The 7,657-nt window shown below is 33.0% G+C and overlaps 1 long non-coding RNA gene across 4 annotated transcripts; it reads right to left on the reverse strand.

Moving 5' to 3' along the window:
• Positions 1-323: 323 nt before the first annotated feature.
• On the reverse strand, positions 324-5,099 carry LOC148786796 (uncharacterized). Of its 4 annotated transcripts, none has more exons than XR_016068006.1 (5): positions 4,775-5,099; positions 4,355-4,492; positions 3,991-4,073; positions 2,893-3,858; positions 324-655 (listed from the first exon to the last, which is right to left on the reverse strand). It is a non-coding gene; the product is annotated as an uncharacterized LOC148786796 (long non-coding RNA). The 4 variants fall into 4 exon arrangements; XR_016068005.1 differs by having other exon boundaries at positions 2,888-3,858; XR_016068004.1 differs by having other exon boundaries at positions 3,781-3,858; positions 4,775-5,089.
• Between the last annotated feature and the right edge of the window lie 2,558 nt (positions 5,100-7,657).

Here is a 7,657-nt window from a genome sequence, read left to right on the forward strand (position 1 = left end):
GGATTTGAAGTTTAGATTAGTGTTTATATATTATTCACATTTTATTTATTTTAAATTTTACTATGCCAAGTAAAGTATAATAAAAATATCTTCTATCAAATTAATCGTGTTAAAATATTATTTTGTATTTAATCTTTTTATTGGATATATAGTCTGTTTCCTACTTGGTCGTTTACTTGATTCATCCTGCTGTCCCCTTGGACTTGATGTTGTCATGTGTGGCGAGTTAGCCAGATAATTCGAGTGAAGTTTGTTCCTCTCAAAATAAAAAATAAAAAAAAAACAGAAAAAGATAGAGAAGGTATAATAGTGCACATGAGAAAGGAAAAAGAAAAATTGCTTGCTTGCTCAAAACATGGTACCACATCAAATATTTACTAACAAGATAGTAGGAAACAACTACATAGGATCTCTAGGTATCACTTTTAGGCATGAACCAGACATACTTTCCCTGTTTCTGGTTTCCTTAATACATGATTATGATCTAAGTATTACAAACATGCTTGGTTCTATTTACAGTAGGCAAGATTTACTTCCACGGCGAACCCATGAGGCTCATACTTAGAATTACTTGAACGCCACAACTGATATCGACAAATCCATGAATGTTGTTAAGCAGACTCTTTCATTCAGATCATCTTCACAGCTAACTTAACTGCAAAAACAAAGAAGAAAACTTGAGCAAAATCAACCATATAAGAAAAGTATGCAACACATAATGGCATGTAAACTATAGGACAACCTATATCCTTCTCTGCCATTTCTACCCAAAAAGCAACCTTTGTCCCCATCCATTTCACCTCTACTGATTTTTCCCCATATTTAAAAATCAAGAAATATTGAGACCATTTTATTATCCTTTGCATAATTCAAACCCAAAATTCGGACTGATTTCTATTATGCCTTCACGTTCTCAACATTCTAATGGGGAAAGCAATAGGATTATGAATTCCAAGGCCACTTTAAACATGATGGACGCAAGGCAGTTCGGAGTTGAGGCCTACAAGAGAGATAATACTCCAATGTTTTTGTAGATTTATTCTTGGTCTGTTCATTATGTTGGCTTTTGGCCTCATGTTGCTTTCTTAGAAATTTTTGTTTGTCATACATTTGCATTTTTGTACAAATTTTACAAAAACTCCATATATGTCCATATCATTGACATCTAACATTTGAAAGTGTATCACAAAAAAATTTGTTGAAAAATCATTATTACACAATCACACGAAATTCAGAAATCAAATACTGCATACTAAATTGCAAAACAGTCGAGATGCCAATCTCATTATTTGTGTTAAAATCACTTGTATATATATCTTAAAAGACTTTTATCATTTATCAAAATAAAAGATAGTGATGGATGCAATTTGCTAAAAAATAGTGTACTTTTTTGGAAGTCTAAACAAAGATGGTGATGAATGCAATTTGCTAAAAAACAGAAAACTTAATGCAGCTTAAAATTTTCCAAAGAGCTGCAAAAACTGTTTTGAATCCAATTCTTTTTATGGAAATAAAAATCAATAACAGATTTCCTTGAAAATCCAAAAACGTGACTTATTCATGCATTTATCAAAAATAATTAAATGAATATATGCCCATGAATAATCAAATACAAAAAATATTCTAAACGCTGTAAATTTAATTTAAATAATTTGAAAGAAATTACTGCAATTCAAGCTGATTTTGAGAATTAAAGAAGACCACAACTGATTTTGAGAATTAAAGAAGACCACCCACAAGAAAAACAAATCTTTGAGTCAAAGAGAAAAATTTATTTTAAGAACTTTACGAGAAAACAAAAGAACACTTGACAAGGAAAACAAATCTTTTGGGCAAAAGAGAGAAACAATTTTCTAGTAATACATTTCAACTTATCAAAACTTTGTGTTCCTTAAAAATCATTGATGAACTCTTGAACGTACATAATAATACTCACAAAAGTTTTACCAAGTAATCTTGAAAAATATATTTTAAATTGGCATCTCGACAACTGTTCCACATTAGCATAGCATTTAATCCCAAAGTTCGCAAATAAAAAATAATTCATGATTGTATAATATAGATGTTCCAACATACTATTCTGTAATACACCTTCAAAAATAAGCTGTTAATAACAAGAACTAACATGGTTTCCGTAAATCATACACAAATGTCAAACGTATTAACAACAAAAAGTTTTAAGGCAGCTCATGAAGAAAACCCAACATAATAAACGAACCAAAAATAAATTTACAAAAAGATGAGGTATTTGTTCTCTCATTAAGGTTTCAACTCTATACTTGCATCATTCACATTTTTGAGCAGCCTAAAAAATCCCTAATCCCATACTTTCCAGACCAGAATGGAGAAAGCACGGCTTTCCAAAGAAATCAGAGCAGCAAATTTTAGGTTTGAATTATACAAAGTATAAACTCAATGGTCTCAACCATTCTTGATTCCAAAATATAGGAGAAAAATCAGCAAAGAAGAATTGATAGGGGCCGTTGGTTGCTTTTCAGTTAGAAACTTGAAGAGAAGACTATGAAGATACGTAAGGCTACCATTAGGTTCTAAAATGTCAACAAATTCCCACACAATTCTTATCGATATGAGGTTATCTAGTTTGCACCTAATTGGCAAACCCAATTCAAACTCTAGCCTTCAATCTTTTAATAAACAAGTATGAAAAACCTATACTAACTTATATGCTTCACTTTAATACATGTGGAGAATGATGTATCAGGTAGGGTGATGCCCTTTGCTAATTGAACGCTATATGTGTTAGGGCTAAAGAAAACCAGATATCACCTCCAACATTAGTTCAATATGGTCCAATTTTTATTTGAAAATCTCTTAAAATTTCACTTTATATGTACGGATAGAAATTCACCAATAAATAAATACTCACCTTACCTAGTCAATGGGTTGTGGGACCCAAAACCTATCGAACAATTTCACAATTTTAATGCAATTAGAAACAAACTTGCAAATAAATATGGGTTTCAGCGAGACTTCAGTGACGGCATTGCCTGCATCAAATTTAGAGTATAGTGCTTTTTTCAACAAATAAAACTTGCAAATAAAAGAATTGATAACAGCAATTCCGTGTGACTCTATTGAATCTCTATACTTTGTATCAAGACAGAATTACGAACAGACATGGAAGAAAACAACATAGATACAACATTGTAGCACTCTCCAATTAAAAGGCATAAGAACAAATGCCGCACTTGATGCACTTGAGAAAAGATATTTTGCTGGCCCATCAATTGAGCAAGTATCAATTGGTTTACGAAGTTCCATTACAGTCCAAAGAGGAAATTGAGATATTTAAAGTCAAGCTCATATTCAGCGAATCACATATATGCATTAAGAAAGAAGATAAGTGAACTTGATCGGCAACAAAGATAATAGCAGGAAAAACAAAGTGTTACTTACTGTTCCTAAAGTAGGTTCATAGTTGCTGATCTAAGTGAAGATACATGTGGGGTCCCATTAGTTTCAAGCAACTGTCTTATGCTAGATTGTGTAAGATAATCGACATGGTGTGACTAACAAAAATCATCATATTTCTAGTATATCCTAGCCCCATATATTAACAACTGCAGCCAAACATTTTCAGAAACAAAATCCCACGTAAACCAAGGATCATTGGCAGCAATTTATACGGATGGAAAATGAAAATCATGGCCAATACATTCACACAAGCAAAATATATTAACAACTGCAACCAAATATGTATTTGTAAATAACTTTTCTGAAACACAACATTCACGCAAGTTATAACATTGCTAGACTCACATTCTTTCCCAACCTAATGGTAGGGAAGATCAGCCAGCGGACAAAGATGACAATCCAATCCAAAGCCTGCAGGTTCTCCTGGCAGATTTGGAAAAACAAAGGTTTTGCCCTAGGAGTTACTATATCATTAACACTCGTGAAAACTTGATTCGAAACAATGATTAACGCATGCATTATTAACAAAGAACATGTAAAAGACCAAAAGATTACCAATTCAATGCCAGTAGTCTCGTCGATTCGAGTCCCTAAACCCAACATAAGTTTCGTTCCCACTCCATCTCTATACGAATCCCCTGCGAAAGCATTTGGATGCAATTAAATAACATTATAAGATGGGAAAAGACCAATGAAATCAGAGCCAAAAAGAAAAAAGGAAAAGCTAGACACAGAAAATGCAAGTGGAATAAGCAAAGCCAAATCTGCCTTCAAGAAAGAAGCTCTGAAAAACAAGACTGCCAAAAAATTGACTAGTTTGTGAGTGTAGGCAATATGTATTAATATCCCTCAAGACACATGCGATCAAAATGACAACAGGATCATTACTGAATATAATCATATGAAAAAACAACCATACCCAAAGGGAAAAGCCTTCAAAACCTCCAAAACCTCCAATTCAGAGAGCCATCTTGCCTATTCTCTGAACAAGTTCTGATCCAGCAACAATGTCCACACCAGCATCCTTGTATGTAAGTCCCAGACACTTGTCCGCAGACTGCAGTCGTAATCCAAGACATACAATAGAACCCATGTGTAATTGAAATTCAAGAACCTTGAAATAACAAATCGAGACCTTAAAAAAGACAAAAAGGAAAAAGAGTAAGGCCGTAATTTCACAATTCAGTGACACTGAAAAGTACTCGTATTAAATCTTCCGTTGGGAAGACAGACTTCCTTTAACCAAGATACTCTTAAGTTCACAATGCAAGAACCCATAATGCAAGAAACTTAAAAGAACTCTTATGCAATGAGGTGATGTCAGACTCTCAAGAAATACCTTAAGAAAGAACAGATCGAGGCTGAGGGCAGTCGGCGGAGGCGGCCGGACGTCTGAGACGATGTTCAAAAACGCCGCTGTTAAAAAAGAAGGGCATGTCAATGTGAGCGCCCTCTTGCTTTTCTTCTGCACTATTTTTGATTTTTCAAAATCTGGTCGTGGATGTTCCTCTTATATAACTATGCGCCGGCGCGGGGAACACAACGGTAAAGTTTTTTTGTTCTTTTCTTTCTTGAAATCACAACGGTAAAGTTGGGAAGATTAGGTTTCACTGTGGTTTGAGGGTGAGAAAGTGACAGACCCGTGAACAAGATGATGATTTCAAGGGTAAATTGCATTTTTGCCCCTGTATTATCATCAAAATGCAAAGAACCCTATATTAAAAAAAATAGGTTAAAAATTCGATGTTTTTATTAATCTTGTGTAGAACCTTATTCCTCTTAGGATCTGGCGAAGAGCGAGAAATATTAAAAAATGCTATATTAATACAATATTATATCATATGATATCAATTAGAAAAATCCGCACCATTGTCGTGTTAATACATTAATATATGTCTGGCATGTGTTGAATTAAAATATAATTAAATCATACATAATTTAAAAATATAATCACATGTAACCCACACATGTAGGTGAAATAAGTGCATGTTATAAAAAAAATGGGGTTAAATGCAATTTACTCATCTGATATACGAAATGAGCAAATATCCTCTTATGACAACACATGAAACAATTTACTATTTTATTTTTTATAGAGGATTTTTTGCTCATTTATATTATGCAATTTGATATTTTTTTTTTACATGTAAGTGTTTATGTAGCGGATGAAAGACTAATTAAAAAAATGTCCAATCAATAAAATCCTCAAATTAAAAAATCTCAATTTTTTCCATCTCACCATATTTTAGCCACTTTTAAAATCGACGATCAGAATCTTGCAATTGTAAAAAATCAATTAATTCGAGGTTACTATTTTGCCACCTCTTATATACATGACAGTAAATGCAATTAAAATTTAAAAAATCCCACTATTCAATTTCGGCATTGGATCTTCTATTTCATTTTCCTATTCATCTCCTATTGCTTTTTGAGATGATTGCCGTGTGGATAATCTTAAGTGAGAGAAAATGTGGTGTAAAAATCGTGGGGCAAGAGAGAGAAAATATATAGAAAAAGTAGATCGAAATAAAAAATTAAAAAAGATAAAATCTATGGCAAAGAGATAGAAAATTATCGATAAAAAATAATTAATGATAATTTTAATATTATCACAAATTATATTTATTTAGTGGCAAGAATTATTATTTTATTACAACAATGAATTTTAAAGTTTTATTGAAGATAATTAAATTTATAAAAATTATAATTAGTTTCTAATTGTAAAAATTAACTCTTATATTTACCAGTTCAGTAACTCTTGAGAGAGTTAATGGTCGTGAACAAAAAAATAACGCCAAGAGAGGTAGTACAGTTAGTGAGCTGGTAAATACAGGAGTTAATTAAGTGAACTAGCAGATATAATTATTTTGTAAAAACTATTCTTTAACTTAAGAAAAAGTATTTTAAATACATTTGAAAAAAATATATCACATCAACTATAATCATTATATATAATTTTATCTCACAATTAATTATGTATTAAAAAAATATTGATTATACTACAAAAATAATGATTATTTTATATTATTATATCTGTCTTTCATTAACGCGTATTATTATTGAAAATACATTAATAAGTAACTTAAAATCATTATTATTGAAAATATTAATGAGTACGTGAATGTAGCTTTTAAAATAGTATAACATATTTAATATTTTGTAATTGTTGTAAATAAAAAATTTACATTTTTGGCACAAGAATATCATCTAACTATGAGAATCAAGACGTCATTTATTATTGGACCTAGCCAAGTATTTTCCACACTCAACCAATTACATAATTAACTTAAGAACAGTGTCTCTTTATATCTCAAAATGTAAATAGTTTAGGCTGTAATTACTTGCGAGTAAAATATATTTGATTGAGATAAGATATTAAAATTATGATTAAATACTTTTTATTGATAATTTTCTATTTTCTTGTAGTAATAAAAAACAAATTTTTGTCTCCTATCTATCGACGGTTGTCATGAGGGATAATGGCACATGTGACAGGGAAGACAACAACCATAAAAGTGCCACACATAACTGCTATCATCAATAAGCCTGAGCGCATATATTCCCGTTCTTCCGCGACGCACATTGTCTGCTAATCTGCCACACGTAGGGTGCTGCCTGCCGCACAACTTGATGTCGTCTAAACATTAGATGTTGCCTGCGCATGCAACTTCCTGCCTTTTGAACGTCGTGTCCTACATGAGTGCATGACATCCGGTCTTACTGCAAATGCATGCGGCCTGTGTGGGCGGCACCTTTCTTTGTTGCAACTCAAGTGCTATCTTCACTAAACTCGGGTACCATTTAGCCAACCCCCGCAACCTTCCATGCAAAGCCCCTATCCACACATACCCACAATCATTCACCACTGTAGAACAAGGCTACGACACCAACGTATTGTTGCTCACACCTCTGCATGGCTAATCGTCACTCTAATACGATGAACAGTCTGCCTTAAATTGGTTCAACACTTAACCAGCTCGAGTGCCACACCATGCTGGCACCCATGCACACTGACAGGCAAACCTGCCATGCCAACGTCTGATAGAGCTTCAAGGGGCTTACAGGAACATCGTGTAAGACTGATCCGCCATTTGCTTCCAAATATCAAGAATGCTGAGGCATGGCCTTCTCAGGTAGTATAACATGTCCCCTTTCTTCCAGATTACCCCATCCACCATTAACACCCTGTCTTCACAATATTGGTTTCTTCTTTACATGGATG

This window comes from Sesamum indicum, linkage group LG10, assembly GCF_026168435.1.
Source record: "Sesamum indicum cultivar Baizhima isolate 11 linkage group LG10, ASM2616843v1, whole genome shotgun sequence".
NCBI classification, from domain to species: Eukaryota; Viridiplantae; Streptophyta; class Magnoliopsida; order Lamiales; family Pedaliaceae; genus Sesamum; species Sesamum indicum.